The sequence below is a fragment of the Callithrix jacchus genome, chromosome 16, assembly GCF_049354715.1.
Source record: "Callithrix jacchus isolate 240 chromosome 16, calJac240_pri, whole genome shotgun sequence".
NCBI classification, from domain to species: Eukaryota; Metazoa; Chordata; class Mammalia; order Primates; family Cebidae; genus Callithrix; species Callithrix jacchus.
Genome location: NC_133517.1, coordinates 56,544,550 through 56,571,384, shown reverse-complemented (window position 1 = coordinate 56,571,384; position 26,835 = coordinate 56,544,550). Strand labels below are relative to the sequence as shown.

The 26,835-nt window shown below is 41.4% G+C and overlaps 1 protein-coding gene across 48 annotated transcripts in view; it reads right to left on the bottom strand.

Annotated features, from left to right (window-relative positions):
* Positions 1-26,835, bottom strand: part of PTK2 (protein tyrosine kinase 2) — a 360,020-nt gene that overhangs the window by 308,005 nt on the left and 25,180 nt on the right. For 41 of the 48 annotated variants that reach the window (XM_035276524.3, XM_035276540.3, XM_078353054.1 and 38 more), the window contains one exon: positions 8,193-8,287. The exons of the other annotated variants lie outside the window; for them this stretch is intronic. The gene's annotated coding sequence lies outside the window, so the exon portion shown is untranslated. Of the gene's footprint in view, positions 1-8,192; positions 8,288-26,835 lie in introns of those variants that run through there. 48 annotated transcript variants of the gene reach the window in all.

Here is a 26,835-nt window from a genome sequence, read left to right as displayed (position 1 = left end):
CTGAGGTCCACTCCAGGCCCTGCTTGCCTGGGGATCACCTGCAGCAGCTGCAGAACAGTAAGGGTTACTACCAGTATCTTCTTCTGCTATCTTTGTCCCAGAATAATGCCCACCAAATGTCAGTCTAATCAGTCCTTTATGAGGTGACTCTTTGGATATACAGCGGTCAGAGGGAGCTGCTTGAGGAGACAGTCTGTTCTTTATAGGAGCTCAGGTGCTGAACTGTGAGGCCCGTTGTTCATTCAGAGGTGCTAGGCAGGTACATTTAAGTCTGCTGCAGCAGAACTCATAAACCCCCTTTTTTTCCCCAGGTGCTCTGTCCTGGGGAGTTAGGGCTTTATTTATGAGTATCCGGTTGTGCTGCCTTTTTTTTTTTTCAGGGCTGACCTGCCCAGTAAGGAGGCAGCCTAGTCACTGCCTGCCTGCAGAGGCTTTGCTGAGCTGCTGTGGTCTCCACCCTGCTGCCGTGTGAACTTCCCTGCAGTCCTGTTTATATGGGTGTGGTTAGAACTGCCTCGGCAATGGTGGCCTGCCTCTGTAATGGCGGACTCTCTCTGTTATGGTGGGTTGCCTCGGCAACAGCAGGCTGCCTCGGCAATGGTGGACTACCTCCATAGAAGTGGAGTGCCTCAGTAATGGCGGGCACCCCTCCCCCCACCGAGCTGCACCATCCTGGGTTCAGCTGTGTTTGCCATGAAACTCTCAACTCCGAGCATTTCCAATTGCTGTTTGTTTGTTTGTTTTTGTGGGGGTGGGACCCACCGAGCCTGATCACCTGGCTCCCTGCCTCAGAGCCTTTATTTTTAAGTTGAACAGTTGACTCTCTCCCAGGTGTTCCAGTCGCCTGCTGAAAGGGCACCGTAATCTGTGTGATTTCCTGTGCGGTGACCCACTGTGCCGGCTGAAACAACGGCATTGCCCGGGAATCTCCTGACCTGGCTCTCTGTTTCAGACCCGTTTAATCAGACGAATGGGCGAATCTGCCTTCCCAGAGCTCCAATTGCCTGCTTAAAAGGGCAACCAGACCAGTGTATTTTGTACAGAGAGCTGCCGCACTGGGGCGCCCGCAAAACAGCCGCGCTGGCGACCCATGGGGCTCCTCTGCCTGGGAATCTCCTGGTCTGTGGGCAATATAGATCCGTCTGGAAATGCGGCATCCACTCAACCTCTGCGCTTTCAGTGGGAGCTGCAATCCTGAGCTGCTCCTAAAGGTCCATCTTGGATCTTCTCAACCAATGCAAGCCAATTTTCTTAATATTATCTTTTCTCTAGCTTACTCTATTGTAAAAATACAGTATATAATACATGTAACAGGCCAGGCGCGGTGGCTCACGCCTATAATCCGGCACTTTGGGAGGCCGAGGCAGGTGGATCACGAGGTCAGGAGCTCAAGACCAGCCTGACCAACATGGTGAAAACCCATCTCTACTAAAAATACAAAAATTAGCTGGGCGTAGTGGCACATGCCTATAATCCTAGCTACTCAGGAGGCTGAGGCAGGTGCCTGAACCCAGGAGGCAGAGGTTACAGTGAGCCAAGATCATGCTACTGCACTCTGGCCTGGGCGAAAAAGTAAGACTTCGTCTCAAAAAAATAAAAATAAATACATATAACATACAAAACATATGTTAATCAACTGTTTATGTTCTCAATAAGGTTTCCAGTCTACACTATTGATGGCGGTGGCAGCCTGTCTGGAGAGGCTGCTGCAAAGACAAAGGCTGCAGTGGGGCCAGCAGGAGCAGGGAGCAGGGAACAGGCAGGAGCCCCATCCCTAAGGAGTTGGCGGGGCGGGAGCCCCCACACTCCTGGGTATAGCTGCAGCCTCCCAGCCTTGGCTCCAGACCCAGGCATCCCTGTGCATTTAGGGGTCCAGGAAGCCCCCCACCCTCACAAGCTCTTGGCCTCTCCCCAGCATCTCATGCCCACTCCAGGACAGATCAAAGTTGTGGCTGAGCCCAGGTCTGTCCCAACTTAGCCAAATGTGTGTGTGCTCAAGGCAGCACTGACACACGAGCCCCCTGCTGCCTTGGCCCCCTCCAGACTTTGGGCACTGACAAGCATGGGAGAGAGGCCAACGGGGAGCTGAGGGTGCCTCAGTGTGGCCCTGCAGGCATACCTAGTCACTAACAGCCTGGGTGCCGTGGATGGCATGTTGATGGTGGGAGAAGGCAGAAAGGCTCCTGGGTAGAAAGGGGCAGGTCCCCCATGAAATTCCACCTTCAAGCCAGGATTCCCCCTTGAATCCCGGGGGGCCAGGCCACCAGTTTCAGGTGTAGTCCACGGCCTGGAGTGAGAACTTACAGTGCTTTTTCCAGGTCCACCCATGGCCCAATCGATTATGCACTTCCTTCTTCTGAGCCCATAAAAACCCCAGTCTCAGCCAGACTTACACAGATGTTAGGACTACCAGCCGCAGGAAGGAGCTACCCACTTTGGGTCTCTTCAACTCACCAGAACGACCTGCCTGTGGAAAGGAGCTACTTATCCACTGTGGATCTCCTCTCTGCTGAGATCTGGACACTCATTGGGATGACCTGCCTATGGAAAGGAGCTACCCACTTCGGGTCTCTTGAGCGCTGTTCTATGACTCAATAAAGCTCCTCTCCGCCTTGCTCACCCTCCAGTTGTCCATGTACCTCATTCTTCCTGGATACAGTATAAGAACTCAAGACCTGCAGAACAGCGGGACTGAAAGTGCTATTACACAAACAGGGCTGAAACATGGCCTCCGACTGGCCATGTTGCAGGCAACAAGAAGAGAAGAGCTTCAGCCCTTCAGGGAGCCCAAACCTAGGGGCTCCCCAAGCCAGGGCTATGACACCCTCTTTGGGGTTCTACAGTTCCTGGCATCTCCAATCTTCTGGGTGCCACCTCATTCCCCTCATCCAGATGCAGGTACCCGCAGCAGAAGCTGTATGCAGTACATCTGGGCCAGCTGTAACCTCGCACAGAACCGGCACCTGTGCCAGTGCCTGAAGCTGCCTGCCCTGCGGCAGCAGCCAGCTGTGCACAGTGGCCAGTCCCCATGCTCACAAGCCCACAGACCCCCTTGCCGCTCTGCACCTGGCTCACCCTTGGCAGGTGTGGGATCCAGGCTGGCAGTCCAAGCCAAGTGCAGCATGCCAACCCAAGTGGGCAGAACAAGCCCAATAGGCATAAGTAATACTCAGGCAGAAGGTGCCACCAGCCACAGTGATTTCTGGCTGGTGAAGCAATACCCCCAAGGATCCTCTGACATTATTATATGTTTGGGTGAGTCCAAATTAATACACAAATTTTCAACTGCAAAGGGGCTGGGTACCCCTTACCTCCACACTGTTCAGGGATTAAATGTGTACAGGAGGACATGCATAGGTTTTTATGCAAATATTACACCATTTTATATAAGAGACAGGCTCCATATATTTTGGCATCCTGGGGGGATCCTGAAACCAATCCCCCACAGATACGGAGGAACCACTACATATTATGTTGGAGGTAACTATCAGAAATCTAAAATGAAGAATGGTTACAAAGGACAACTATGGAGAATTGAACTAGGGGTTATGGAGGCTGGGAAAATTGTTGCTTTTCATCATAATGTTATCTATTCTATCTCCTTTTTACTTATATAAATAAAAACAGACACTTCAGTTCTCCCCCACTAACCTTAGCATAAAACATACACTCCTTAACATGGTTTGGAAACCCTTCACAATCAGGGCACTTCTTACCTTCCAGCTTCATCTTTAAACATTCTTCCTCCACAGTCACTGATCTATAGAAAGCTGCATTCAAACATCCCTTAACATCAAGCTTTGTTGCCTCTAAGCCTTTGAACATGACATTTCTTCTGCCCATCTTCTGGACAGCAAGCCAGTGAATGCTTATTCTTCAGGGCTCCACATGGGCATCATATGTCCTGGGAAGCTCTTCTTGACCAATCTGGGTTATACGGCCTTCCTATGAACACTCCCGGGGCATTTCATATATGCTTTCATCATGGCACTAACTAGCCTACATTAAATATCTGTAATCTCCCTTGCCCCAAGAAAAAGGAAAAGTAGATTTCATGAGAACAAGTATCACGCCCAATTTAATTAAATGGGAAAGTCTTAGGACCTAGTCGAGTGCCTGGCATTCAATTCACTTAAAAAATATTTTTTTTGAGTCAACACTCCCAGAACCTCAGTCCAATCTATCTCAGCTGTGCTCATCTGCCCTTATCCTAAAAAAAGATGCTTTTATTCACAAATATGGGATTTTGCAGAGAGGTCTCAGGAAGGCCTTCCTTTCTGTCCACCACCTTCCCACACCATATTAACCCTAAAAATTATCTCCATATATATCCTAGCAACTCAATTCCTCCCGAACTTTCCTTGCCTTGCCTAGAATTCTGGTTCTAAAATAGCTCCACCCCAAATTTCCTTTTTTGAGATGGAGTCTTACTCTATCACCAGGCTGGAGTGCAGTGGCGTGATCTTGGCTCACTGCAACCTCCACCTCCCGGGTTCAAACGATTCTCCTTCCTCGGCCTCCTGAGTAGCTAGAACTACAGGTGTGTGTCACCACACGCAGCTAATTTGTATTTTTAGTAGAAACGGCATTTCACCAAGTTGGCCAGGAAGGTCTCGATCTCCTGACCTTGTGATCCGCCCACCTCGGCCTCCCAAATGTTGGATTACAGGCGTGAGCCACAGTGCCCAATCTCCACCCCAAATTTCTGTCTTCCAATGTGTCGTTTCAAAACAAAGCAAGGACCAAGAACCAACTCTTGCCAAAGCTAGCTGCTTCAGAACCAGATCCATACTGCAGGAGCTAAAATGGCCCAAGGGACTAATGAAAGGGAACTCAGTGAAATACAGGACCTACATCTCAGCATTACATCATGAAATTCAATGGAATGGAATCCAGACTTACACTGACCATCTGTCCAGAAATTTTTGGAGAGTGGGAATCACAGGAACACTGGTTATCAGGTTATTTTCCTAAGTATATATATTTTTATTTTCAAATGCCTTTAAACAGACAAACCAGGATGGGTAGATTTTGTCCTACAGCTAAAAACTTCCCATGAGGCTAGGAGTAGTGGCTTATGCCTACAATCCCAGCACCCTGGAAGGCCGAGGTGAGAGAATCACTTGAAGCCAGGAGTTTGAAACCAGCTTGGGCAACAAAGCGAGACTCATCTCTACAAAAAAATTTTTTTAATTAGCTGGGCATGGTAGTATGTGCACATAGTCCTAGCTACTTGGGAGGCTGAAATGGGAGAATCATTTGAGCCCAGCAGTTCAGTGAACTATGATTGCACCACTACACTCCAGCCTGGGTGACGAAGCAAGACTCCATCTATAAAGAAACATTAAAAAAATTTTTTTTTAAGTTCCAATGAGCCAATGGGCTGGCTCTTGGGTCACAAAGAGCTGGTTTGTCATCTCACCTTTCATTTCCCAGCACATTACACTAAGAATAAAAGTTTCGTATTTCTACTATGAAACTGTCTTGTGCTATATACCAAGAGGAAATATTTTTACAGCTAATATTGCTGAAAAGTTACATTTGGTATTCTTTCGTTTGCTCAGATCTACTAATAAAAGAGAACTTATTTTGTGACAAGCATTACACAGTTCTTCTAATTCAGCATTTAGTGAAAGTTAACTGCAGGTTAAACAGAGATGAAATAACAAAAACTGCCCTCACACACAGACCCACACCCAAATAAATAGAATGCACTGTTATAGCAAGAAAGGTATAACATAGACGGGGGAGGGGAATAAGGGGACACATATAGAGGGGCTGTGACCTTCTCACACTGTAACATAATAATATCTGGCACAGCACAAAGCACAGAAAAGGCTCCTCTCCTTTAGCCCATAAAGGACAGGGGAACACAGGACCAAGACTTCTAGGCCTTACAAAGAAATGGCAATTGTGTGACATAATTTCCCTTTCTAATACCTAGAAATAGAAGTACATTTGGGAGAGAAAAGAGAACAAAGAAAGAAGCAAACTGACACTCATATGGAAATAAAAAAAAAAAATCCTGGGCCCTTACTGGGCCAAATTCAATATAGCTCTAAAGTATTATGAATTCTGACTCCATGAAGTCCAAATTTATCAGAAAACTACTGTAACAATATAAACCAAAATGCCCACAAAAGAGATTTATGAATATTCTACCAACATATCTGTCCTCAATTTACCACCAGACCTAGAAGAAAGAGCAATCCTTGGAAACAAGACAAAGTAAGATTACCCTTGATTGTATAATTTCTCAACTGTAAAACATGCATCAAGATCTCCAAGTTACAAACTGACAAATTACAAGTAATAGAATCTCTCTAGGACTCTGTTTTCTGCTCATCAAAATTAGAAGAATAGCACCAAATAATCATTGGTAACAATTTTGAGTGTTGAACACCTTACAAGTATCTCACAGCATCTTCATAGTAATCCCATAAGGGAGATTCTACGTAAACCCCTCTGTCAGATTAAAAACAATAGCTTTCAATAGATTAAACAATTTGATTAAGATTAAGGAGTCAGAAAATATAATATACAGCTAAATCAATATCTGAATCCAAAGCCCATAAGAATAAAGACACAGCTATCCTCACTTATCTGCAGGGGATATACTCCTAGAGTTCCCCAGTAGATGCCTGAAACTAGGGACTGTACTTAGTGCTATATATACTATGTTTTTCCTATACATACATACCTACAAGAAGGTTAATTTATAAATTAGGCACTGTAAGAGATTAACAAGAATAACATAGTAAAACAGAACAATTTTAACAATATGCCAGCATCACAACTACCCCTCTGTCTGGGAGCCATGATGAAATCAACTAAGCATTACCTGAACACAAGTACTGTCATCCCTTGACAGCTGACCTGCTGTAATGGCTACTAAGTGACTAACAGGTGGACAGCATACACAGTGTGGTGGATATGCTGGACAAAGGAACAATTCACATCGCAGGTAAGACAGGACAGGGTGGGACACATCAGGATGCACAAGATTTCATCAGGCTACTCAGAATGGTGCACAATTTAAAACTTATAAATTGTTTATTTCTGGAAGCTTCTATTTAATATTTTCAGACTGCAGCTAACATTGGGTAACTGAAACTACAAAAAGCAAAACCACAGACTGGGGTGAGGGGGCTACTGAACCAGTCAAGGGCACACACTGTGAAGTCAGACTAAGTCTGAGTCCCAGCTTTGCAATTTACTAACTTAGTAATCTTTTTTTTTTTTTTTTTAGACAGGGTCTTGCTCTGTCACTCAGGCTGGAGTATAGTGGCATGATCCTGGCTCGCTACAGCTTCAAATTCCTCTGATCCAGGCATGCATCATCATACCTGGCAATTTTTGTTTTTGGCTTTCTGTTTCAGAGAGACAAGGTCTTGCTATGTCACCAGGCTGGCCTCAACATTTTTTATTATTATTATTTTTAGCCAGAGTCTTGCTCTGTCGCCCAGGCTGGAGTGCAGTGGCACAATCTCGGCCTCACTGTAACCTCCACCTCCCCGTGGGTTCAGGCAATTCTCCTGCCTCAGCCTCCCAAGTTGCTGGGATTACAATAGCTAGGTGTAACACCGTCTAGCTGATTTTTGTATTTTTAGTGGAGATGGGGTTTCACCATTTTGGCCAGGCTGGTCTCAAACTCCTGACCTCAAGTGATCCACCTGCCTCAGCCCTGCAAAGTGCTGTGATTACAGGCATGAGTCACCATGCCCAGCCACTTGGTCTCAAACTCTTGAGCACAAGTGATCCTCCTGCCTCAGCCTCCCACAGTGCTGGGATTACAAGCATGAGCCACTGTATCCGGCCCTACCTTAGTAGCCTTTAACGTCAATGTATTTTGGTGTATGCGAATGTGAAATAGGGAAAAATAGTAAACCTTACTTATAAAGTTATTGTGAGGATTCAATTAGTAATTGTAATTCAGAGTGTTTATAATGTACCAGACACTATTCTAAGTTATTATCAACCATTATTATACTGTCTACCTGTCTCAGAGAAAAATATATAAAGTATTTACACATAGTAGGAACAAAAAACAATTTCTATTTCTTCCGTCACCTACCCTACAAAATCAACTACCTTTTTGTTTATTTCTATTGTATGTCAAAGACACACTAAGACAGGTGAAAGAAAAAACCAAAAATCTCAAGATACCAGTGTAGCAATAGAACTATACTCACAGTTCAGAAGGCCAGAATAACTGAAGAAATCAAATGACAATTAAAAAAAAAAATTCTAGTTTATCTTTCCTCTTTCCATTGCAGTCAAGGAGAACCTGAAAGACAAGAATATATATACAACCACCATTATTTCACTGGTTTTTTTCAAGGCTTTATTGTACTGTATACCTTACAGTCAGCTTCTTCACTGCTTACCATACATACTGTACTGGACCTAAGAATAACAACTTTGGCAAAGCCTTGTCTTCAAACCCATATTTCAGTAGAAAGAAATATAAATAAGAACTATTAAAACATCAACAAGCATAATTAATCTGACATAAAGTTAGCTAACAAATTCAGAGGAAGATGGCAAACAGAATATACACATCTTTTTCCCTCCCACTAAAATTAAACAAAAGAGATAGACATGGTTTGGCTGTGTTCCCCACTGAAATCTTGAATTGTAGCTCCCATAATTCCCATGTGTTGTGGGAGGGACCTGGTGGGACGTAACTGAATCATGGAGGCAGGTCTTTCCTGTGCTGTTCTCATGAGTGTGAATAAGTCTCACAAGATCTGAGGGTTCTACAAAGGGGAGGTCCCTGCAGGCACTCTCTCTTGCCTGTTGCCATGTAAGACGTGTCTTGCTTTCCCTTTGCTTTCTGCCATGATTGTGAGGCCTCCCCAGCCATGTGGAACTGTAAAGTCAATTAAACCTCTTTCCTTTATAAATTGCCCAGTCCTGGGTATGTCTTTATTAGCATTGGGAGAATAAACTAATACAGACATATTAAAAAGACAAATTTAAAAACCAAACCCACAGGACAGAAAGAAATGAAAGGAAAAGTAATAGAATTTTTGAAGCTGTAAGAAAAGCCTCTAACACTGAAGATAGAAACCAAACAAAGAAAACAGAAAAACGAGGAGGAAACGAACTATAAAAGATTGGAGGCATAGCAAATGACTCGGCAGGCCCAATGCAGCCAGACCAAGCCAGCAGCCAAAAACACTAAGAAACAATTCCATTTCCACAGCCATGTTGGGAGAAGGTTCAGAACTGTCAGTACTAAATGCAGACAGAACAGGGGGTAAAGAAGGTGGAGGCATAAAGGATGATGGAGGCTGGGTGAAGACTATCTACGATGCAGCTAAAGCCTCAGCACCGTGCCTTCACAGGACTCCTCAACCACAACAGAAGACTGGGGGCTCATTCTCTGGAAAAATAAGAGTATCCTTAGACAAAAGTCACCCTGCTCAACTACAAAACAGAGGTTGATCTAGTCACCGAATACACATTTCAGCTCCTCCACCATCCCCTATGCACTCTGCTTCCAAACTTCAGGTACCCAGGTATTTACCTTACAGGAATCCAATAAGCCTAAGAAGAAAGATCTAAAGATACCAACATTGGGGATTTCCCAAAAAATGTGCCACCCAGAATATTCTGATGCAAAAGCCAAAGTCAAAAGGCTGAACCCACTTACTAAAGCTTCCAAAGAATTTCTGATTCACCACAAGGAAATTAATACCAGACGTGAGAAAATCCTGTAACACAAAAGATGGAGACCAACACAGGGGGGAAAAAGGAATAAAAAAGCGACTTGGAGGGAAGAACACAACACATAATTCACTTTTTTGTTTGGTTTTGAGACAAAGTCTCTCTCTGCTGCCCAGGCTGGAGGGCAACGGTGCAGTCTCGGCTTACTGCAACCTCGTCCTCCTGGGTTCAAGCAATTCTCCTGACTCATCCTCTCAAGTCGCTGGGACTATAGGCATGCACAACCACGTTCGACTAATTTTAGTACTTTTAGTAAAGACAGGGTTTCACCATGTTGGCCAGGCTGGTCTTGAACTCCTGACCTCAGGTGATCTGCCCGCCTCAGCCTCCCAAAGTGCTGGGATTACGGGCGTGAGCCACCACGCCCGGCCCCTACTCGTGTTTTAGTAAAGCTGAGGAAAACAGACCTACTGTGTACCAGTCGTATTAAAGTGTAACACATAATTATGTACAGTACATAATACTTAATAATAAACAACTCTGTCACTGGTTTATTTACTATACTTTTAATCACCATTGTAGAGTGTACACCTTCTACTTATTTAAAAACAACAACTGCAAAATGTCTTAGGCAGGTCCTTCAGGAGGTATTCCAGAAAGCACTGTTAACCTAGGAGATGACAGCTCCATGTGTTATTGCCCCTAAAGACTTCCCAGTGAGACAAGATACAAAAGTAGAAGATACTGACATTGATGATCCTAAACTTGTGTGAATCAAGCCTAATGTGTGTATTTGTGTATTCATTTTTAACGAAAGTTTAAAAACAATAAATTAAAATTTTTTAAATACAGAAAAGCCCATAGAATATGAATATAAAGAAAATACTGGCTAGGTGCGGTGCCTCACTCCTATAATCCTGACACTCTCGGAGGCCAAGAGAGGTGGATTACTTGAGTCCAAAAGTTTGAGACCAGCCTGGGCAACATGGTGAAACTCTTTGTCTACAAAAAAAAAAATAGAAAAAATTAGCTGGGCATGGTGGCACATGCCTGTAGTCCCAGATACTTGGGAGGCTCAGGTGGGAGGATCACTGGAGCCTGGGAAGGGGAGGCTGCAGTGAGCTGAAATAGTAAGAGAGACCCCGTATTAATAAAAAAAAAAAATTGTACAGTTGTACAATGTGTTTCTGTTGTAAGCTAAGTGTTATTACAAAAGAGAAAAAAGTTTTAAAACATTTAAAGTTTATAAAGTTGTAAGCTAGTTTATTATTGAAAAAAATATTTTTAATAAACTTGGTGTAGCCTAAGTGTACTGTGTTTATAAAATCTACAGTAGTGTACAGTGATAATCTAGGCCTTCACATTCACTCACCACTCACTCACTGTCTCACCCAGAGCAGCTTCCAGTCCTGCAAGCTCCATTCCATTAATGCATTTAAGTGCCCTACACAGGTATATCATTTTAAATCTTTTATATCATATTCTTATTGTACCTTTACTATGTTTAGATACAAACATACCATGTGTTACAACTGCCTACAATATTCAGTACAGTAACATGAAGTACAATTTTACAGTCTAGGAGCAACAGGCTACACCATATATAGCCCAGGCATGCAGCAGGCTACCATCTAGATTTGCTGAGTACATTCTATGATGTTTGTACAATAATGAAATCATCTAACTCCATCTCAATTTAAAAAAAAATCCACATAGTGACAGATTTTAGTACAACTCTCATGAAATAGCAGTTGAATTCTCTTTTCCATCCTGGAAATGAGTTAACTATCTTTCTCTTGACATTTTACGTATCTTTTATGCAAACTGTTAGAACGATGATTTACCAATATGTTCTCCCACTCTGTAATTTGCCTTTCACAGTCCTAATGATTTTTTTTTTTTTTTTGACCCAAGCCAGAGTACAGGTGTGATCATGCATCATTGCAGCATCAACCTCCTGGATTCGAGCAATCCCCGTCTCAGCCTCCTGAGTAACTGGGACTATAAGTGAGGTGTACCACCATGCCCAGTTAACTTATTCTTTTAAATTTTTTGTAGAGACAGGGTCCCACTATGTTCCCCAGGCTGGTCTCAAACTCCTGGGCTCAAGTAATCCTCCTGCCATGGCCTCCCAAAGTGCTAGAATTACAAAAGCCACCATGCCCACCCAGCCTAATAATGTCTTTTGAGGAATACGATGTCCTAACTTTAATGTAGCACAATTCACCAATTTTTCCTTTACGGTTGCTTTTTGTGTCCAGAGTTAAGAAGATGTTATCCATCATTATCCTCTAAAACTACGCTCTCCAACACAGAACCTACTAGCCACGTGCTATGGAGCACTTGAAACGTAACTAGGCCAAAACAAGACATAAGTGTAAAATGCACAATGAATTGCTAAAACTATACTATCCCTGCCCCCCAAAATAAAATAGACTAATAATTTTTAAATTACTTGCACATTAAAATGTCTTTGAGCATTACTGGGTTGAATACAATATATTATTCATTTATCTATTTCTTTTTCCTATTTAAATTTGGCTTCTAGAATTTAAAATCACATGTAGCTCACATTGTATTTCTATTAAACACCACTGTTATACCAGCTTTTTTATTTAATCTTTTCATATCTGTAAATCCACTTAAAATTAGTTTTTATTTATTGTGTAAAGCAAATTATTATTTTTCCCATATGGATACCCACATAACCCAGCACCATTAATTGAAAAAAATCTCTTCCCTGTTGCTCTACAATGTCAATTTGTCACAGATCAATTGTCACAAAAGAATATATACAGTATAATTCTATTCCTATAAAATTTAAAACTATATAAAAGTTAATCCTAATGTTTAGAGACATATATAATAGGGAGTAAAATAATTTTTTAATGGAAATAATTGTCGGAAAGGGAGTAAAAGGTTGTCAATCATTTTTAATCTGAATGTGGTTACATGCATATATATTTTTTAAACAAAAGTAGTGTAAGAGTAATCTATTCCCCTTGGAAATGACAGACTTTTATATATAATCTATATAATTTTATCGGCATTTTTGATTTTCAAAAAGATACCTGAGTATCACTGGGACAGAAAGAAGGCCTACATGGATCTTTAAAAATCCTACCTGTGGACCACATACAGTGGGGCTCATGCCTGTAATACTAGTACTTTGGTAGGCCAAGGCAGGAGGACTACTTGAGCCCAGGAGTTCAAGACCAGCCTGGGCAACATAGAGAGATTCTCCCTTGCCTGATCCCCATGACCCTCCTTCTCCAACAAAAAATAAATTGGCTGGGCATGGTGGCACATGCCTTTGGTCCTAGCTACATCAAGGCTGAGTTGGGAGGATCTGCTTGAGTCTTGGAGGTCAAGGCTGCAATAAGCCTGGTCACACTACTGCACTCCAGCCTGGACAAATAGTAAGAACCTGTCTCAATAAAAAGAAAAAGAAAAAAAAAAAACAAGAAAAGCCTACCTGTGGTTATCCCTGGGAGATACAATTTACCAGTAGTTATTCTTTTGTACAGTATTTTTAATGTTCTACATTTAAGATGTATTAGAAGGGAAAAAAACACATTGTAAATGCCATTTTAAACTTTTTTTTTTTTTTTTTTTTTGAGACAGAGTCTCACTCTGTCACCCATGCTGGAGTATTAGTCGCATAATCTTAGCTCACTGCAACCTCCGCCTCCCAGCTTCAAGCAATTCTCCTGCCTCAGCCTCCTGAGTAGCTGGAATTACAGCCACGTGCCATCATGCCCAGCTAATTTTTGTGTTTTTAGTAGGAACAGAGTTTCACCATGTTGACCAGGGTGGTCTCGAATTCCTGGCCTCAAGTGATCCGCTCATCTCAGCCTCCCAAAGTGTTTGGATTACAGGCATGAGCCACCGCGCCCAACCCATTTCAAACCTTAAAAAAAAAAGATCGAGACCATCCTGGTCAACATGGTGAAACGCCGTCTCTACTAAAAATACAAAATATTAGCTGGGCATGGTGGCGCGTGCCTGTAATCCCAGCTACTCAGGAGGCTGAGGCAGGAGAACTGCCTGACCCCAGGAGGCGGAGGTTACGGTGAGCCGAGATCGCCCCATTGCACTCCAGCCTGGGTAACAAGAGCAAAACTCCATCTCAAAATAAAATTAAAAAGTTAAAAAAATGAAATGAAATAAGTAGTCAAGGAAAAGATGAACTAGAATGGATCAATCAATGGTTTTACACCAGGCTACAAAGAAACTAAGCATGATCTCATAGTGAATGACTACCAGGTAAACTATCAAAATTCTTCAGTGCCACATACAGAATCAACACTTCACAAATCTTGTATTTAAAGTACTTTATAGGTTTGGCACAGTGGCTCATGCTTATAATTCCAGCACTTTGGGAGGCCGAGGCAGGTGGATCACCTGAGGTCACGAGTTCAAGACCAGCCTGATCAACATGGTGAAACCCTGTCTCTACTAAAAATACAAAATTAGCCAGGCGTGGTGGCACACGCCTGTAATCCCAGCTACTGAGAAAGCTGAGGCAGGAGAGCGACTTGAACCCTGGAGGTGAAGTTCTAGTGAGCTGAGATCATGCCATTGCGCTCCAGCCTGAGCAACATGAGTGACACTTTGTCTCCAAAACAAATAAATAAATGAATTAAAGTACTTTACAGATAAAGAACATTTTCCTTGGAACTCTAAAGTTAGAAAAGCATTAGATATATAGAAAGAACCTCTGAAGTCAGGTTCAAGAAAACTGAATTCCAGTTCTAGCTCTATCACTAGAGCAAATTTGGGTACTGTGAGCAATTTATTCATGCGTTCACATTTATTTACCTTGAAGAAGGGCAAATAACTATACTATACTTTGCTTAGCTTACGTATGGTATCTAACAGCCAACTACAGATCCACACAATTTTTTATTACACTTGCTATTTCCAAGAAATGTATCTAATCCTAAAAATGACTCAGCAACCATACCAAATCTCCAGATAAAACTTCAAATTCTAAATGCAAAGTTTCCTTTAAGATTGGTACTACAGATCAGTCTCACCAAGTTAGTATTTAAAGCTCACCTGACAAAAAGTACTTACAGTACACATTTTTTAAAAGGCAATGATTTAAGCCCAGTAAGGAAATTTTAGATAAAAGAAAGCAAAGGTTTCTTTTATAGGTTTAATTCTTTTAAAGATTTCATTTAGAGGTTTACAGTGGTGATATTTTAGGAAAATCTCCTCCTCTTTTACAGTGTATTGAGTTACTATCTTTAAACTCAAAATATCTGGGCCTGATATAATCCCAGGCAGAGACAGGCAAATTACATGAGGCCAGGAGTTCAAGACCATGGCAAAACCCTGTCTCTACTAAAAAAAAAAAATACAAAATTTAGCCAGGCAAGTACTCAGGAGACTGAGATGGGAATCGCTTGAACCTGGGAGGTGGAGGTTGCAGTGAGCTGAGATCACACCCTGCGGAATCCAGCCTGGGCGATAGAGCAAGACTGTCTCAGAAAAAGAAAAAGAAAAGAAATCATGTGATTATTTTTATTCATTCCACAAATTCTTGCTATTTTATGTTGCACTGAAGACAGCAGTTCCATAGTAAAGATCTAAAGAAAACTGTACAAACCTCCAGCAATGTTAAAAGCTACATCAGCCTACTGTGCCTCCAACAAACACACGTACTCTGCAAGGAGCCTGAGGGGCCTCCTGTATAGCACATACAGCTCCAGCATACTCCCTAGTCATCACACCTGTAATCCCAGCACTTTGGAAGGCCAAGGCGGGCAGATCACCTGAAGTTGGCAGTTCAAGACCAGCCTGGCCAACATGGCGAAACCCAATCTCTACTAAAAAATACAAAAATTAGCCATGCATGGTGGCGGGCACCTGTAATCCCAGCTACACAGCAGGCTGAGGCAGAGAGAACTGCTTGAACCCGGACCTGGGAGGAGGAGGAGGTTGCAGCGAGCTGAGATTGTGCCACTGCACTTAAGCCTGGGCAACAGAACGAAACTCTGTCGCAAAAAAAAAAAAAAAAGAAAGAAAGAAGGAAACACACAACTGGAATTGAGACAGGTTAAAAACTTGCAGGCACTAACTGTTAGTGCTATCCAAGTCCACGGACACATTTCTGTCCTTAGCTTACTTACTGTCCACAAAACACAGAACATCTACCCTCCTTTCCCAGCATTTGTGACACTCCTCTCTCATGGCAATCCTACAAACGTCCTGGCCCTTGTAGGTACCCCCAGCCTGTGTAGGCTTCCTCTGCTTGCCCTTTAAGAGCCCTCCTGGGGACTCTATTCTTTGTATTAAGTATTCTCTTTGCAGTGCAAAAGCAGCCATAGACAATATATAAACAATTTAACTGCATCCCAATAAATATGTATTTACAAAAGCAGATTTGGCCCATGTGCTATAGTTTCCTAAGCCCTGTACACAGACCACTGATATCAATATACACAAATCCTAAGGCCTTGCCTCTCCCTCCAACACAGCCTACATATGTTCTTTCTCCTATACATACCCTATTAATGAACAGCTTATAATAGCACCACCTCCTCTTAACTAATTCTTTCCGTGAGCTAAGAGTCTTAGGAGTACTCAGTCCTCAAAACAACCTCTCAAGGAATTATTCTTGTTACAGATTTCAGGAAGTTCAGATTTAAGTTATCTCACTGTCCGAAGTCACATGATAATAAAAGCCAAGCTAAGAATCAAATTCAGGTGTCTGACCCCAAAAATCCTGCCCTTAACCATGACCAGTTCCCAATCTAGTTCTTCCACCACACTGATCTCTCATCCCTAAGATCCCTGCTCTCCAACCCCATGGTCATCGATTTAGTTCAAGTTATAGTGTTGCAAAAGCAAAAAAAAAACCTCCTAACTGATCTCCTTTCTTTACTACAGCGCCCCTTCGATTCAACTTCTTCACCAGTACCTGAGTGACCCTTCCTAAAACAAATTATGTCAGCCACTCAAAAGTCTTCAATAACTCTCATTACTTTCAGGGATATTAGAAATTCTTTGCTTTGAAAAGCAATTTTCCAACTCTGTTCCTTATTCTGCCGACATTTATCTGGGCATCAAAGCATACCTTCTAAGCTTCTACTACTACTTCCTCGCAATATTTCTCACCCCGACCCCTCCCATTCCAACCAGAACATTCCAGGAGGAACAGGAAAGAGGAGAACTTGAGGGGGTCAGGTGGTTAGGAGGCAAAAGGAGAGAGACAGAGTAAACAGAACCAAACCACTAGCTTCCTATCTCATTTTCCACCACTTGCTCATTCCCTTTTCTATGGTAGCGTCATACTGAACAACCTCAACTTCCCTTAATGTGTCATGCTATTTCTTACAAACAAGGCTTTACTTATGCCAATCCTTCTGCCTGGAAGGTTCTTCCCTTCCCCAACCCACCTTACTTCTAAACATCCTTCAAAGCTCAGTTCAAGTGTAACCAAAAATCTGTTCTCCATGACCCTCCTCCTACCCAACATGATGCGGCTGCACTACCCTATGCATGAATGTTTCTACCACAGGATTCAGCTCACTGAACTATAATCAATAATTTACCTCTGTTTTTTAAGAGACAGGGTCTTGTTCTACCTTCCAGGATAGAGTGCAGTGAGGAGAGGCTAGCTCACTGTAACCTTGAACACCTGAGCTCAAGCAATCCTCCCACCTGAGCCTCCCTCAGCCACACCATCATGCCCAGCTAATTTCTTTTTTTCTGGAGATAGGGTCTCACTCTGTCACCCAAGCTGGAATGCAGTGGCACGATCATAGCTCACTGCAGCCTCAACCTCCCAGGCTCATATGATCCTCCTACATCGGTCTCCCAAGTAGCTGGGACCACAGGTCTGGCACCACCCCCAGTTAATTTTTTGGTTTTTTTTAGAGAGAGACAGAAGTCTCAATATACTGCCTAGACTGGTCTCAAACTCCTGGGCTCAAGCAATCCACCTGCCTTGGCCTCTCTTGGCCTCCAAAAGTGATAAGATCACAGGCATATGCCACTGTGAACATTTCTCATTTAACTATCACTTTTCAGAACCAAGTATAATGCTTGCTATAACAGTATGTGCAAATGCAAAGGTTTTTTTCATTTATTCATTTTCAAAGATCTATGATACATGCCTGGCATCATTCTAGAAAATGAAAATTCAAAGACACTCAGAGCTTCCCTGCCCTTAGCGAGTTTCAACTACATATTCTTTATCCCCAAGAAAACAAGTATTTATCCTCTATTTTCTTTCTCTCCAAAAGATAGAAGTTCACACCAATGGCTTACAGAAGTTTGATGGTCCTGCTATCATGAATGGATATGGAACCTAAGACCTAATAGTGCTTTTTTGACATTGCATGCATCATGTAATATGAAGAGTGTTAGCCTGGGCATTAGGAAACCTGACTTCTATTGTTTAGGAAAACAACACTATTACTTTTAAAGAAAATCCAAACTCTTTATATTATAACCCTTACTGGTCAAGCCAAGTCTAACGCTCTAGTCTAACGTCTCTCAGTACTGTCTCTTATGAATCCCACACTCCGGCAAAACTAAACTAGTGTCAGTTTACAAAGCAACTTGTACTCTTGCTCACATCTCTATGCCATCTGTTGCTCCTTCCACCTTGATTTTCTTCCCATGGCTAAACTGGATGTACATGTGGTGAGAGCTGCTCTGTCTCCCCCCAGGTTAGATGCCCCTCTCCTGCACTCCATAGCATTTCTTCACTCAATATAGGTTATTTATTGAGTGACTGACACAAGCCATGCATTGCACAAGGTATTGGACATACATGGCACTGAACAAGAGACATAGCCCTACCCCAAAGGAATCTTGTGGTGAAGCTTACTAGAGTGGCCATTAAAATTTTGCCGTTTCTGTCAGTCTCTTCCTCCTCCAAGTAAACAGGATTCTAGGCCGGATGCAGTGGCTCACACCAGTCATCCCAGCACTCTGGGAGGCTGAGGAAAGTGGATCACCTGAGGGCGAGTTTGAGACCTGGCCAACATGGCAAAACTCAGTCTCTATTATAAACACAAAAATTAGGCAGGCATAGTGGCACACGCCTGTAATCCCAGCTTACTAGAGTGCAGTGAGGAGAGGCTAGCTCCTAGCCTACTAGAGTTCTGTGAGGAGGAGACTGAGACAGGAGAACCACTAGAATCCAGGAAGCAGAGGTTGCAGTGAACCAAGAATTTGCCATTGCACTCCAGCCTGGGCAACAGAGCAAGACTCCATCACACACACACAAAAAGATTCTAGGGACAGTGACAACCTCTTTCAGCTCTGCAGTCTCAGGACCTACACACCAGGTAAATAACTTTAAAGGGTCAAAAAAGCTCCAGTTGGTTGCAGTTGGAAGCATTTATTTCTGTGCACTCTGCCTTTCCTGCCTCCTTTCGATTAGGAGCATAAACCTAAAAACATCACTTGTTGAATTATTCTGACACTTGGAACTGGCTTTCTTCTCTTTGTTAAATGCAAAGACAAACCATCCCAGTTACTCCCCATATCTGCTTTTTGTTCACCATTGTATACCCAAAAGTATGCACCATTATCTAAAACAGCATCTAGAGCACATGATTACTGACAGTTATTTACATGATGCAAGAATGACTAAATGAATAAATGAACAGATACGCTGGCATTGAGTATTGAGTACCTTAGTCACCTTCTGATAACCACTTTTTGCTTTATGTTTTACTATATATAGTTCGAGATTTTAAGTTACAAGCCTCCATTCTATCAAAACTAGGCTTACTGCCCACTTCCTGTTTTAGCAACAGGCAACTTAATGCATGCTGAATCCTAACTCTTCTTATTCCATGATTTAACCTATCTTTACTAAGAATACAAATCTGTTTGTAACTATGAAACTGATAAAATGTAAGCATAAAAATGTGAACTAGTTCAGAGTATAGAGTAGCTATTTCTCAAATTATAATATTAAAAGTCTAAATTCTTTTTCTCCAGATGGATAAAGAAAAATAAGTTGGCTTATTATACAATGATATATATATATTTATCTCCACATTCTCAACTCTCTGAAGGTATTTTAAGATGGATATTCCCTATCCTTTTTGCATGAATGAGTGTAGTTTAAGATAGGTATAAACAGATGCTTGCGCTGCTCTGAATGAACCCTTTTCCCTTTCTAACCTGCAAACTAAAATTTTCCATACCATACTCTAACTCTGTGCTTCATTATCACGTAGAATATTTCCTTTCACCACTTTGCTTTCAATGTTCTCATTTCAATGCACAATCCAACTTGGCCAATCTTCCATCATTCATCTCTCACTACCTCCAAATAACAATCCTAAGCATAACAATAGCAGCTTCATGTGTGTGAAGTGTCTCAGAGCCCTAACTGGTTACTATGTTTCCACTTTACATACAAGGAAACAGGCTTAAAGAAGTTAGTAAGTTTTCCAGAGTCACAAAGCAAAGGAGGGAGAGAACAGGGATTTAAATAGTGGTTTATCAGCACTCAAAATCATGCTGCTATTCTTACTTCCCAAATTAACCACATAACATTGTTATAACAATAAACATGATCTGGGCTCTCCAAAGCAAGCATGACAGAAAGTTCTTCCCAAAGCTGAGTAATGTTCAATATGACATATTGACGAATTATAAGTTATCTAGCTGGAATTAAACAAGTAGGATGACCCTCTGAAAAAGAAAATGTCTGTCTGAAGCTAAGTACTAAATAAGGCTCAAACCCAATTTTTTTTTTTTCTTTTGAGATGAAGTCTCGCTCTGTTGCCCAGGCTGGAGTATAGTGACACAATCTGAGCTCACTGCAACCTCCACCTCCTGGGTTCAAGCAATTCTTCTGCATAAGCCTCCTGAGTGGCTGGGATTACAGGTGCCTGCCACCACACCCAGCTAATTTTTGTATTTTTAGTAGAGACAGGGTTTCACCATGTTGGCCAGGCTGGTCTCCAACTCTTGACCTCATGATCTGCCCACCTCAGCCTCCCGAAGTGCTGAGATTACAGGCGTGAGCCACCACGTCCAGCCTAAACCTAGTATATTTTAACCCATATCCTAACAATTTAAGTCATCTATTAAGCTCCCCAATGTTCGAAATACACAACCACTTTTTATCGATTTCTCTTCTTGTAAACTCAGTCTGCCAATAGCTCCTGCACTTAAACAAGCTGCAACCTATATTCTGAAAGAACACAGAAGTAACTTTCTGAAAAACCAAAAATATACCAAGAATGTGAATATGTTATGAAAATCACCCGAGCAAACAAAAGCTTCTTTATACTTCGAAACAATTTTCTAGCCAAAAATGTTCTAATACTAGACTGGCACTGCTCAAGGTGGGAATATTGGGTCTCTTTCACTGCCTCTGCACTGCTGCTTCGTACCAGGCTTGCCACCTAATTGGTACTAAGCTACTGACTAAATCAATACCCTAAAAGAAAAGAGGCTGTAAAATTACCAAATTTAAAAAAAGCAATATTAATAGTAACAACAACTTGCCCATTTTGTATACAAAGCAAATGATGAATATAAACTGTTTTTCAGTTTTTAAATATAAATCAGGGAATACTGAAGATGAGCCCTTAAATTCCCACAGTAGAAATAACTACATTATTAGGAACTGTACAACAAACACCAGGTTGATCCTGCCCTAAAATCATTTTTAATTACTTATATGACTAGCCATGCACTAAGAATTATATCTCACATTTACAAAAGAGTCACAATTTACAATAATCTCTACATAACAGATGAACAAAAAGAGATTTACAGAGGTTAAGGAGCTTGGTCAACATCATACAGGGAGCAAGGATCAGATATGAATGCAAAGCACAAATCTGTCTACAGCTTGTGCTCTTCAACACTGTTCTATTCTGCATTGCAAAAAATATCCCCATAAAATTATACTGGGTGAAAGGCTTAAAATGTCAGAGACATTAATCTACTTAAATTAATCGATAGGCATAGTCAATACATTCAACACAAGACAGCTCTTCTATCATATTTGAGAGAACTAATGGCTATCATGGTATATGATAGGGGCCATGTTGTCTACCTGTGAAAGACACCAAAAGAAACTCTAGGGGAACAGATACCAAAAAAATGATCTATCTATAAACCAAATTCCAGAAATAATTAGAGCAACAACTCCTATGGGAGCTGGGAGAGGTAACTAATTAGGGACCCAAAATCATTTGTGCATCATGGTTTAGCTGCAACTGGTGACCATTACCTGAGTAACAGAAGCAGTTTGCAAAGTGAACAACTTCAGGCCTAGGTGAGGAAAAATAAGCACACTTCACCCTGTTGCTCTTCTCAAAAGCAACTAGAAAGCCTGAAGAGAAGAACTGCAGAAGCTATTTGAGGACGCTGAAAAGTAAACAGTAGCAGGTGGATGAGGGAGGAATAGAATTCAAACCACCACCAAATCAACATATTTAAGCAAGACCCAGTGTCTTCTCCTAACATGATACCCAAAAAGCGGGGGATACAATCCAAAGTTACTCCGCATAGGAGAAACCAGGAAAAGCTCAATTCCCATGGAAAAAGAAAATCAAAACAAGCCAATACTGAAATGACACAAAGGTCAGAATTATCTCAAAGACTTTAAAACAGCTATTATACAAATAATCCTATAAACAAGCACACACACAACATACTTGCTATCACTAATTATCTACCCTTTATCTCTTAAATCAACTGGCTTTGCCTCCCACCTCTCCACCAAAACTCTATTCAGATTACCAACGACCTCAATACTGCTAAATCCAATGGTGAACACTCAGATATTATCTGCTCTGTCAGCTGCAACTGTCAGGTTATTATTCCTGCTTCACTTCTCATGGTTTCCAGGACACCATCTTCTCCCGGTTTTCTTCCTACCTCACAGGTGTTCCTTTCCAGTCTCTACAGCTGTTCTTCTTCTTCTCCCAAACTTGTTAATTCAATAGTTCCCCCAAGACTCTGTCCTTTCTTCTCTTACTTATGCTCGCCTCCTAGGCAAACTCACTTTAAAGGCTACATTTATGCTAACTCTAGCTCAGATTTCTTCAAAAATCCCAACTTGAAAATTCAGCTGCCTGGTTGTGCTGGGCTGTTGTCATTTCTGCATCATTACCACCACCTTCTATATTCACCTGTGTGTCACAAGGAAGCTAGAACTACATTTCCCAGAAACCCCTTCCTGCTACAACTCAGGGTTAGAGTCAACTAGTAAGAGCCACTTGTGCAAGACTGGTAAGATGGAAGAGGACACTATCCTCTGGAAGCAGTTGCAGGTTGAGGTGTTAGGAGAAAAAAATAACTCATCTATTTTGGAAACTAAAACTTAGAGCAGCTCTTACTGACAATTCCCAGCGTCTTCCAAGACTCCAAGAACCATCCACTTCAACCACACAGCAGAGACTTGAATTCTGAGATCACTGCCAATTCCAGATGAGCTCCTGGAAAGCACTCAGTGTAAACAGCTGCTTCCTCGACCTTCGATTGTCCAACCCTTCCAACAGTAGTAAAGGACTATAATTCTGTGTATTTTAAAAAGTGTCTTGAGTGGTTTCTCTTTCCCTGACCAAATCCTGATGGATATACTATGTTGGGACCAGCTTCTAGATCCCTTAGAGAAGTGAAACATCACTTAAGTGAATAAAAATGTCCAAGAGATAGTTTAAAGCTCAGATATTGATCTTCACCCTCCAAACCTTCTTTACACACTTTTCTCTATCTCAGTTCATGACAACTCCTTCCTTCCAGTTGTCCAGACCAAAAAACAATGGATGGCATCCTTGCCTCTTCTCTTTCTCACAATCCACATTCAATCTGTCAGCAAATAATGTCAGCTCTTCCTGGCAAATCTGCCCAGAAACTGTCCACTTAGCTCCACATCCTCCACCACCACCATGACTTGAGCCATCATCACCATTCACTCAAATGAATGCAACGGCAACCTGACAGGCCCCCTGCTTGTAACCTCGCTGCTCTGGTGCCTATCCTCAACATTGCAGATCAGGTATCAATCAGGTATCATCATTTCTCTGCTCAAAACCCTAAATGACCCTTCATCTTATATGGATAACTTAATCATGTTTGACTGCAACAAAGAAATATGTCAAAAAAAAAATAAACAAAAGGACTTGGTTACAACATAAGCTTTTCAATAAGAACAGTTGCTCAAAGAGTTGAAGATATTGAGAACATCATCAATGTCAATCAAAACCAAGGCAAATGATTTTTGAATGATTTCCCTTGGTTGCTGACATTGCTTAGCTTTTTATTCAAGAAGTCAATGCCAAGTCTGAAGTGACTAAAGATTTAGTCTCTAAAAATAGTCTGTGTGGAACTACAAATATGAATATTTTCAAAGTTGAAAAAACACTGATTTAGTACAACCTGAAGTGGAATCTGCTAAGATGCATGACAACTGGTGATAGTAAAAATATATGGAGAGAAGAAAAAGTATTTGCTGTACAAATTTATAAAAATTAAGAAAATGTTATGGCAAGTACAATGTAGAAAGTATTTAAATCTGTCAGGTGTTATTGTACAAGTAGCATTCACGGTGAGCTTCATTAGTTCTTGTAGACTTAACCATTGTCAGTTCCTTGAATTCTTCAGAAACAGAAAGTGAGTATCCTGACTTGTCCTAACACATGGCAGTTAAATGGTTAGTGGTAGGTTTTATTGTGACCTTATGACCTCAGAGTCAAGACTCAAATTTTTCTCAAAGAACCTCCTTCAGTTAACACTATTATCAAACACTAAGTAGCTCTGCAATCAATTTCTTCTACAGACTTGATGTTTCTTTTCTTTTTTTTTTTTTTTGAGATGGAGTCTTGCTCTATCTCCTAGGCTGAAGTGCAGTGGTGCCATCTCAGCTCACTGCAACCTCTGCCTCCCAGGGTCAACCGATTCTCCTGCCTCAGTCTCCCACGTAGCTGGGACTACAGCACCACCATGCCCGGGTAATTTTTTTTTTTTTTGTATTTTTAGTAGAGACAGGGTTTCACCGTGTTGGCCAGGATGGTCTCTATCTCTTGATCTCATGATCTGCCCACCTCAGCCTCCCAAAATGCTGGGATTACAGGCATGGGTCACCACACCCAGCCAGACTTGATGTTTCTTAATGTATTCAACCTAAGTTTACAAGGGAAAACAGTACTTATATGAGGAACTTATAATGCAGTAAAGTAATTTCAACGACAGCTAACATTTGAATCACAAGTGCATTAAGCTTCTTTACATACTTTTTGTATGTCAAAAGTTAAAACAAAAAGCAAGATTTCAATCCTGTGCAAATTTGCAGCCAGTATAGTTTCTAAGTTCAAACCACATTCCAGTGGCATTTTTCAAACTCTAATGCAAGGCAAAGAAAATTTACATATTTCAGAATCCATTTAACTATGTAATTGAGGTGCTTCCATCTAACCACCAATAGAAAGTGATTAATCTGCAATGCATGACATGCTAGAAGGCAATTATTAAGGATAATCTAATAGAATTCTATAAATGCCTTCTAAGCAATGAATATGCTTGTGAACTGATATCAGTATTTGGATGTATCCTGTCAGGATTAAGACATTTTCAAAGATAAAATATGTAAAATCTCCTTGCAGATTAGCATTAAGAGATGAACATTTGTAATTGATGTGACAATAGTGAGCACTAAGTTCGAACTCTAATTTAGCCAAATGTTATCTACCTCCTCCCCTAAAAAAGAAAAAGAAATCGATTTCTCTCATTAGACCTGTATTATTTTTAAAAATTATACTCAATTACTTTTTTTTTTTTTTTTTTGAGAGGGAGTCTCACTCTGTTGCCCAGGCTGGAGTACAGTGGGGCATGATCTCAGCTCACTGCAGCCTCCACCTCCAGGGTTCAAGCAATTCTCCTGCCTCAGCCTCCCAAGTAGCTGGGACTACAGGCACATGCCACCACGCGTGGCTAATTTCTGTATTTTTAGTGGAGATGGGGTTTCACTATGTTGGCCAGGCTAGTCTTGAACTCCTGACCTCAAGTGATCTGCCTGCCTCAGCCACCCATGGTGCTGGGATTACAGGCACAAGCCACCGTGCCCAGCCTCAATTACTTTTATATTTTGAATTTTGTCAATGAAATTTATTTTCTCTCATTATTTAAATACCTATATAATATTCTTATTTTGACTATTCATCTGCAAAACCTAAAATATTCACTATCTGCTCCTTTACAAAAAAAGTTCGCCAATCCTTGTTTTAGTCAACTAGACTCCCAGATCTTCTACACGGGTAGAGTTAAGACACGTTTTGTCCAGCTTTAACTTTCTCCGTTACTTTTCTTTTTAAACTAAATCTGCCATTTTACATTTATTCCTGACAAGTTTCACTCTATGGATTTTAGCACTTCAGTACCACATGTCAAAATAGTTTAAAAATCTAAAATTCTAAAACTGAGCTGTCTCTCAGTGCTACTCCTGTTCTTTATTCAAATCTCTGATAGGAATGTTAGAACAGGTGTCAAGTATGACACACTTCTGGAGACATCCTCACCTATGTGTAGAAATTCTAATTTTTCAGTTTTGTGGCAAATGTTACTATATGTGGTTGCAACATATCTTCTAAGAGCAATAATAATTTCTTGAACTCCCTAGTAATGACAGAAATAATAATTTGCTTTTCCAGGGCTGATGCAGTAAAGTATTAACCACGTTGCTCAAAAAACAGTTTGGTCTTTTGCCCAGCTCCTGGGAGATAATCTAAGCCTTTGGAAGCTCCTGCCTGATAAGGTTGTCTTTGTTTACCTGGGGACCCTGAACCACAGGAAACACCAGTCTTGACCTGCCAGGGGGTTGGAGAGTAAGGTCGCCTATGATTCTCCATAAAATGGCCATCTGCCCTTTCTCGGTTATTTCCTCATCTCTAAAGTAAAAGCTTTGGACCCTAAGTTTAGATATATCCCTAAAATTCTAGATTACTTAAAGCAATTAGAGTAAAAGGGGCACACAAAAAAAGGAGAAAGTTTACTTTCCAATAAAATGGTCGAAAAGGCAAACTCATAGGATAGATGTAAATCAAAGTCATCAATTATTTGCCAACCACAAAATCAACCATGTACTGTTAAAAATAAACCCACATGTTGACAACATGCACTTAAACTAAGTTACTTCTGCAACTTGATTTCTCAAGGCAATTCCTTAGT